The sequence below is a fragment of the Betta splendens genome, chromosome 17 (assembly GCF_900634795.4).
Source record: "Betta splendens chromosome 17, fBetSpl5.4, whole genome shotgun sequence".
NCBI lineage: Eukaryota > Metazoa > Chordata > Actinopteri > Anabantiformes > Osphronemidae > Betta > Betta splendens.
Genome location: NC_040897.2, coordinates 11,401,060 through 11,410,522, shown reverse-complemented (window position 1 = coordinate 11,410,522; position 9,463 = coordinate 11,401,060).

Here is a 9,463-nt window from a genome sequence, read left to right as displayed (position 1 = left end):
TCAAACTCAAGCAGGCGCCAGTGGCACTGCAGCTCCCCCTCGAATCAGCTTTTGTGGCTTTCCCATCTCACTTGTTGGGCAGAGACGGCACCAAGGCACCACAGAAGCATCTAACCCACTGGTGGCCTCTGGGCGGCTTCCAGAATGGAAATGCTCCAATACAGATTCAATTTAAGATTCCATTTTATTTATATAGCACCAAATCACAACAAAGTTATCTCAAAGCACTTTACAAAGGAAGGTTTAAGACCTTACATAAGTAAACCAAACAAATCCCACATACAGCAAGCCTTTAATTATAGTTAATTACAATTTGACAGCAACGGGGGAGGAGGAATCCTTCAGCAGAATCAGGTTGAATGTGGGCAGCCATCTGTTTCGACCGGTTGGGGTGGGGGTGGATGAGGGGTACATTTATCTTTGTTGTCAATATTTGCTCCTCAGTAACAAATCACTTGATTTTCTGTGTACATGTCTTTGCTGGAGCCACATACATATATGTATACGAATTACTTGATCTTGCAATGGGTTTTGTTGGGAACCAAGACTTGTACTCTAATATTTTTATTCCTGATGAGTACAAAGGTTTGATCACATCAAGAAAGCTTATGAATCTATAAACCGGATGAATGTGTGCTCTGATCCTGGTAAACAGATGACAGGCGTCCTTTACCTCTTACCTCAGTGAGCCAATGTGAAACCAACAGTTGAAGTTTCCTTGGCAGGTCTCCAGCTGCTTCCCTAGCTGACGCCACATCCAGGATGTAAAGCCTGCTCACTTTTAAATGGGTGCAACATTATGGTTCAGCAGGCCATAAAATGCACAGGAACCTGAACTGTAACCTTTTGGAAACAGTAGCCTATTCTCCGCAGTCTTTGTTTTGCGCAGAAGTCAATCTGGATCATTAATTTTACAGGCTCCCCAGGGCTCCCAGCATTCTTTGATGTCGTCTGATACACTGCACTTAACATTCCACATGTACTTCTCGCCACTCTTACGCCTGACGTGACTGACAAATAAGTTATGTCCTGCGCAACACACACTTCTCCAAAAGTTGGGGGAAAACAGGAGAAAACGGCGAAGGCATGTGGTTCTGGCTCTTTGCCATACACTAGCACATTCCTGCGTAGAGGTCTCCATTGGCGGATTTCGCTTGACCTACGCAGCCACAGTAACTGGTTTAACTCCCAACTTTGGTAGCCTGCAGTACATGCAGTAAAGCACCACGCAACACAATGATACCGTCATTCATTTGCTTCGGTTTTGTTTTCCCCCATTGAAACGTTGTGTTTTTATGCCTACTTGATCAACTGCCAGGGTCGCCTTCGCTCTGTATTGTCCACAGGTAAAAGACCTTAAACTATTCACTCTGCGTCCCATAGGAATCCAAGAGAAAACAACCAGCATGTTTGACCTTTGCAGAGACTCCTGTAGCAACAGGGTCCTCTTACAACTCATATCAGCTTCCATTCAAGTCCAAGCAGAGGCAATAGAAAATCTAAGACGAGATCTGGCATCGCAGGGGGACATTATGAACACAAGGTAGATCCAGTATAAATACATATGATATCTGTATAATATTATATATTACAAATGCACATTACAATAGAATGATTTTCATCCTAGTATAATGAGAAAAAGTGGCCACATTTGACTCAATCCAGTTCACCAAAAGTCACCTTTTCCCAGCTTGTATGCAGTGATATTGGACAGGATGGTACTGCCAGGGGAGTAGCCCATTACAACTGATTTGATAAATATTTAGGCTTAGCCGCGCTAAGCTGATTTGGGTACTCTACTCTGCTGGTCTGCTGTGAACATTTGAGTTTAAATCTGCTTAATTTGTACTGTGCCACTCAGCGCGAGTTTTGCATTCTCCCGAGATAATGCGAATGCCTGGTTTTGCAGTTACATCATCAGGTAAATTGATGTTCAAAAGCAACCAGCGCTACGGAGCAGTAGAAGTTAATTGTTTAGCGACTGGTTGTGATAAAATTTGATCTGATGCTGTTTTTTTCTCTCTCTAAGAACAAAGAAAAGCCCCCGTCAACAGCTGGGGAAGTCTGAGCAGGTCTGTGATAATTGATTTGGGAAACCCTAGAAATCCTGGCAGCTAGGATTTATGGGTGAGTAAGGATTCGATATCAGGTTATTGTGGTGAGACAGCGGAGATGTTTTGGTCGTGGGCAAGGCTGAAGTCTCTGGGTGATGGAGAGGGACTGACTGAACGATTACTGGAAGATTAACAAGGCCTTTAAGACAAAACACAACGAGCATTAGAAAAAGGTTAAACGCGAGATGTTTGTTTTTCCAAGTAGAAATGCTTCTCTACATTTCAAACGTCAGACATTTTTGTGGCGCTCAAGCCAAAAAACTGAGCGTAGACAAGAAGACGCGGGTTCATTTTTGATGTGCTGGTCTCAAGGTGCTGGCACTGACCACACTGCAAATAAAAGGGAAACCAGCTCTGTTATAAAATTAACCCAAATGAGTGTGTTACATGCCAAAAGTGGATGATTCACAAGAAATAAAATCCTTCTGTTTCAACAGGACTATGGGTCCAGTTGGTTTATGGGAGCAAACGCAGACACACTGGTGCTCAGATGCAAATGTCTTGTTTTATATTTTGGCCTTTGAAGGTTTGACGGAATTGTCACATCGCACAACGTTTATATGATGCAAGAATTACAGTACGTGAATGAAACATTGCTTGATTGCACAACTACTGTATGTAAAACAGTGCCCAAAATACTCACAGTAACCGAAACCCCTCCTTTGCTGCAAATCAGCAGCGGGACTCAAGCTGCAGACAGCCTGTTACCCTCAACAGCCTCGGCCTCGCTGAATCTACTATCTTGGGCAAAATTCTTAACAGAGCCACCGAAGAGCCAATGACAAGCTGGTCACACAAGTATTATGTTTTATGTTTTCCCCATTGCTGTCTAATGTTTCACATTGAGGTTGGGACCATCAAGCAAACTACAGCTCACAAAAGAATGGGCCCATTGATTCCCCGAGGAATAATTTTAGTGGAGGGAGTATTTAGCACAGCCCCAGCTAGAGAGAGCTATTAGCTGCTTCTCCAGCTCTGTGATCCATGACTGGAGAGGCTCAGTGTGAGGAGAGAAAGAGGACCTTTGCTTGGCACCACATCCACACTCATTACCCTGCAGTCGTGTTTCATGGTCTCATCTCAACCGTAAAAACGCAGACAGCATTGCTTCCTAGTCGCACGTTTAATAAAACATTAAATAAAACATGCGCCTAATGTCCAGTAATATATATATTTATATAAATTTTAGTTTTATAGGAAATGGCCCATGCGATGTCTGCAAAGGCAAACATCATACAGTATATAAGCAGTGCGTGGGCTTCTGTGTACGTTGGGTCTGAATTCCTCGTTCTCAGGAGAAACCAAAGTGGTCCATCATTACCTCCTCCAAACTCCCCCCTTTCCCATTTCAGCACCACACTGAGCTAAGATATCAGCTAACACATTATCCTCTTAGCCCTGGAGACTGATAGCCAGCGAGGGCCTGGAGCCAGTGGCAGGCAAACAGGTCAGGGAGTAAAACAGGCGTCACAGCTACAGCGAGAGCAACAGTCAATTTAACGCACATCAGATATCGCTGCCTTATCGATTGCTGATGGAGAGGTAATATGCATTTTAATGATCATTTGTTTTAATCAAAAGTGTCATTTTGTGTCTAAATAGGAACTCTATTTCCTATTTGCCGTGACAAATAACCTATAATCAGTTGTCTGTCCACTCTATGCTACAGCAAAAGCGCTGGTTTTACCATCAAGCCGGTATCTCAGTATCACTGAATATCAGGTGACTGAGCATTTGTCTGTATATCTTGGCTCAGCCTGCTTGTCAACAGAGGAAGCCAAGCCCACCAGATTTCTATGATTAAGTGGACACAGTCAAGAGAGTTTATTCCAGACTTGGTTGCCAAGTCATTTTATATCACTTCTGCAAGCCCAAACGTATGAAATGACATTAATAGTCGTCAGAGAAGAAGAAACAAAAGTCCATAAAGACGGGGAGATGTTTAACAAGCGCGCCTGGCATTCCCCTGCCGCCGTGCTATGCGTTCGGAGCACGGAGGCATTCCGTGTAATAACTCCAACGCTAGAAGTGAGATGTCATGCGGCTAAAAACATTACAGCAGCCCCACATGCTGGCAGCGGCCCAAGATGCACCTGCACTTTCAATTACTCACCCAGCGCATTTCTCTGTGCGAGTCCAGACGCCCAACACCTGCTGCGCATTAATCTGGAATGGCCCGCTGTCGCTGGAGCCGCGACGCTATTCCCGGTTAACAAGACAACGTCCGATGGCCGCACCCCGAGGGCCACGCTGGGACGCCGCCGGGCCCGGAAGGTGGCACGTCCGCTTCACACCAATTTGCCTCTCTTTTTTTTTTTTTTTTGGCAGGCACGCTGCGAGTTTGGGTGAAATTGAACACCTCAGGGCTGGAAGGTCACAGCAGTTCTGGAAGCGCTCCATGGTTTTGGTTCTCACCAGCCAAACGCTTCGGTGACGTCACCGTGCCCTGCAGTTACAATTGAGAGCTGGCAATGAACTAAACAGAATCCCAACCTGAAGTACAGGCTCTCGTTTAAATGAATTGAACTCATGCATTCTGGTTTTCTGGTGCATCCACTGCACATCCTGCACCGTCCTCGTCCTGAATGATCAGTATTAAAATTCAATTCAATTCAATTTTATTTAAATAGCGCCAAATCACAACAAAGCTATCTAGTTATCTATCTAAGGTTTTAGACCTCACACAACTAAACCCAACAATGCTAGAAGGCGCTTTTATATGACAAAAACAATGACGTAGCATGGGTTTCTTTCAGTTTTTATTTGAAACCTGCATTTTAAAGGCAATAAAGTTCTGCTGTGCGAGTCATTCATTGTAATTCTCGACAAACCTGCAATAACAAACTGCTCGAAAGAGTAAAATTCAGCAAGATCTCAGTGAACAACTATGCACTTTAACACAAATGTCACAGGTCATTTTACACGGAACACACCTGTTTTATGAATTCCTTCTTTTGCCAACTTAGCAGGTGGTTCGAAAAACGCTTCCTTTCGGATATTATGCTATTTCTGCATCAAAACTGTGGTTGGGTTCTTGTGTCATTTGGCAGATGTTTCCAGGAGCGGCGTGGACGACACCGGCGGGAGGCCGCCGCGATTTGAGCCTGCAAGGTGCACTCGTCTGCCCCGGCTGGCTGCAGCCAAGGAATGGAGCCCGCACTGACAGCTGCAGCTCCGTGTTGAGTAAAGTGAATGCGAGGAAAGTCCGCGAGCGGGAGACAGTTGCTCAACCTGTCGACAGCTTCTCCATAATTCAATAAGTCAAGGTGGAGGATCATTCCTGCAAGGCTACAGCCGCGCCGTAAATAGCTGTCTAGCATGATGAGTGTGTTTTTTCTCTCCATGGTAATCTCGCTCGCCTCTCTCAACAAGCCCGCGAACATAATTGAAAACAGCGGCGTGAAAAAACACAAGTTTCAGTGACACGAGGAATGTTTCTTTGTCCTGCACGGTTTTGCCTCCGCTGTCCTGTTTTAACACGTTCCAAGAATTTCGGGTCAGCGTGTTTCACAATGCTCACCTTGTTCCATTATCTCGCAAATGAAATTATTCTTCGCAACGACGCTGTTTCTCATTCTCGCATCGGCGTCCGTGAGCGACGAGGAAAAATATTTCTGTAGGACTTTTGGGGCATGATGGTGTTTGTGCAATGTGTCATTTCAGAAACTCGGCTTGAACACGGTCCCCTGCTCAAAATATTAGTAGAAGCAAATCACAAAGTGTAGTGTAGACAGTAGTTAAGGACTTTTCAGCAAACCTACCGCAGACTGTTGCTTCAATTTCCTCTTCAAATTCCCCTTTTTGTCAACGAAAAGCAGCATTTCAGCTTTCCCACCATCTCCTCTCAATATATCTGCTCCACTCCAATTGTGACTTAAGTCTCTGCTGGACTCCAGCCAGTGTGTTAACACCAGCTAAATCAATGGATTAACAATTTAGCCCAACCCCACCACACACAGACACACACACCACCACCAACACTAATCTTAAGGGGCTGACCTCGGCCAACAAATGACCAAATTCACACAAAACGGAGGCCCGCCCCCGCCGACAATGTGCTCTTTCCTTTCTTCTGTCCTTATGAGAGGCTCCTATTGAAGCAGCCAGCCACACTTGTTGAGACTGTGGTGACAGATCCTCAAGTACCACTCTGTTAAACGAAAAACCCAGCTTTCCTTTGGGAATCAATGTAGTTGGCAAATGTTTGTCACGAAAACAGCAAGGGTGGGAAGTTCCGCTGACGCCTATCTTGCATTTCTTGATGGGATTACTCTGCATGGGACTATCTCCTCGGCTCATATTCCCACACCGGGGTTGTCAGGGTGGCGAGTGTATGACCGCATTGCCGTCCTCCTGTCGCACAACTTGAGCCTATTTAGGCTTCATTTGTGAGTAATAGCGATGGCCTCAGAGCCTCCAGTCAGCGGGCAGCGCTGGTTCTGACCCATGAGGTCAGACACACACACACACACACACACACACACACACACACACACACACACACACACACACACACACACACACACACACACACACACACCGTTCGTCATTCCACATGTCAGTCATCTGAGTTGTCGGATGCAGAAGGGAAAGTCGCCCCTCTTCCTGTGGTACTTGTAGCTACTTATAGGGTATGTTCCAACAGCTACTATGCATGACTGCGAGTGCATGCACGAGCGCTTCTCATGGTCTCAACAATCGAGGGTTTATATTTGGTGGTTGTGTGTCCTCCACATCATCATCCACCCATCCATCCCGTTTCTCCCGACTCATGTCATTCTACATTCTGCGGGTCAGAGGCGCCTGGTCTAGCCACGGTGCCATGTAGCCTAATCACATAAGCGCGCGGGCTAATCCTCCGGACAGCTGGGGAATCTTTACTGAACAATTGAAGCATGAGCTGGACAGCAGCTTCATCACCCATCCTGGTAAACCCCCTTGCTTTCATCAGTATGCCCCTGTAGAGCCCCCACCGCCCCTCCAGCCCCAAACACACCACTAATTTCCTCAGCATCAGCCCACACGCAGACACTAATAAGGAGCCTCAATCCTCTTCCATTTCAGTCACAGTGCAGCTTTCCCTTATGTTGGCTTACACCAAAATTTAGCTAGAAAACAAAAAACACAACTTATCTTACTAGTTAATATCTCATGCACTCATGATGCACAAACCAGGTGGTGACCCGGTTGAACAAAACCCCTTCTCCGCTCTGTATTTGTCTGCTCTGCCATTCGATTTTGTGTAGTTATGGTATTGAATATCCATTCAGTGATCTCTGAAGTACTTTCTGTCCAAGTGAATTGATGGACTGAGGAGTATGTGTCCATTGCATACATCCTGCTGGTGATACATCAGAATACCCTCTTGTCTTGGATATCTACCCTGATGAACTGTTTTCCTGTAAGCGGCCTCTGCTAGAGCAGTTAGAGCATCCGTCTCCTTAGAGATTCTGATGAATAATGGAGTAATAGGAAGAATTTCCTCGAGAATAAAATGTTTCTAACCCTGCGCCTCTCATGGCGAGCGCCTGAACTCTCCTGGTGCAATAGCAAGCGCAGCAGGCTTGCCAAAAAGCCCCACAGATCTATGTTTATCCCATCCGCCTAGAAACTCCGCTATAGAGTCTTGAGGGGTTTTCCACCCTCTCCAAGTACGTGTGCCAATGAAAGAAACACATGCTACTATTATTATTTATAGAATAATTTGTTTGTGTATTATTCTACTTTTCCAGGTTCGCTCAGATTTTGTACAATTTATGGGCTCGATTGAATTCTTCATTTGGAGACTTGGACGGGAGCGACGCGTTTGAAAAATGAGCTTTGTCATGCGAAGCTGACATTTTTATGATTGTGAGCAAGTGTTGAAAACCTCTCGAGCCAGTTATCATCATTATCCATCGCATCTTGTGGGAAGGCCTCAGACATGGTCAATGAGCTGTCTCCCTAGTTGAGGGGGAAAAGCTGCAGAGACCTCGGGTACGGAAAAGTAAAGCATGCAGGAAAAAAGTGATTGTTTTTACAGCTCAGGTATCAGAAGACACATTAAAGACGTGATGCACAATAAAGCACTTCCTGGTCTTTAATCATTGAGGAGCCATTGCTCTAATTCTTAGGAGGACTAATTGTTGAGTCAATATGTAGGAACATGCCTGTAAATCCCTTCACTGACTGTTTGTCTGTCACGTTCCTGACTGTACAGCCACATGTTCACAAGCAGATATGAATTATGCACCTCATTCGTTGCGTATTTTGTTCACGGCCTCACAAAGTTCCCAGGTTTTCCCAGGCACGAGTGACAGACAGGAGCTCTGACAGCTACTTAACAACAATCAAAAGCAGATCTAAACAGGCTTAGCCGCTGGGCAGGGTGCAGGAAGCAGGCGAGGAAGGCACATACCCCTCAGACCCCTATCACACTTTCCATAGAGGAACTCGCTTTTTTCCCAGCCCACTGAGAAAATCATAAATCTGAGTTCCACAGACCCACAGCATGAGCTAAGGTGTTTACACAGGGCTCGGCAGATACGTTTCACTGGATGAACTGGTCTTTGGGCAACTAGCGCTTGGTTGCTCATTAATTAGATCGTACAGCAGACTTAGTACAGAGTTTAGTTCTGTTTTATGTTATCAGAACCCACTGTTCTTATCATTGCCATCTACAGTACTACTGTCCACTGATCACCACCTAAGTACTACTACTACTTATTAAATCCAGGCTCACATGTGGCTGTAGTCTTGTATCAGTCCTGGACACCTCCCTGTCATTGGGACTACAATCATCTGTCCTTAAACCATAGTTTGTAGCAGTTAAAGAATTATTTCTTTCCACTCTTTCTCTTGATGGGTTGCACATCCGAGCAAACAGTTGGATGGGAATGGAAGCCAGTCAGGGGGACATGGGGGGCTGTGCTTTAGTTGCACCCACTTCCTTCATGGCAACAGCTGTCAAAACGTTGTAGAATTACAACACACCGCAAAGTTACTGCTCATATTAGAGGCTGGTACCGGGCAGGAAGTCCAGTGAGCAGGGTACATTAAAGCCTCTCGGTTTCGCCGAGCCAAGCAGCTCGGACCCAGGGGAAGAATAGCTAACATCAAGAGGGTGCTGCTCCTGCACTGCTAATTTAAGTACACGTGTCAGGGATATCGAGGGCTTTTCCTCTGATGTTTTAGGTATTAGAACAGATACACTCTGTAATTGTGTTTTGTTTTCACAACCAGACATGAAGCTCCTATTCACAGCCCGGGATCACAAAGTCCCCTTTCTCTTGGATTAGTCAAGCGTCAAGGCCTCTATGATGAGACCACAAGATATTTGCAAGATTGTTGAGAGAGAAAATTCCCTGAAA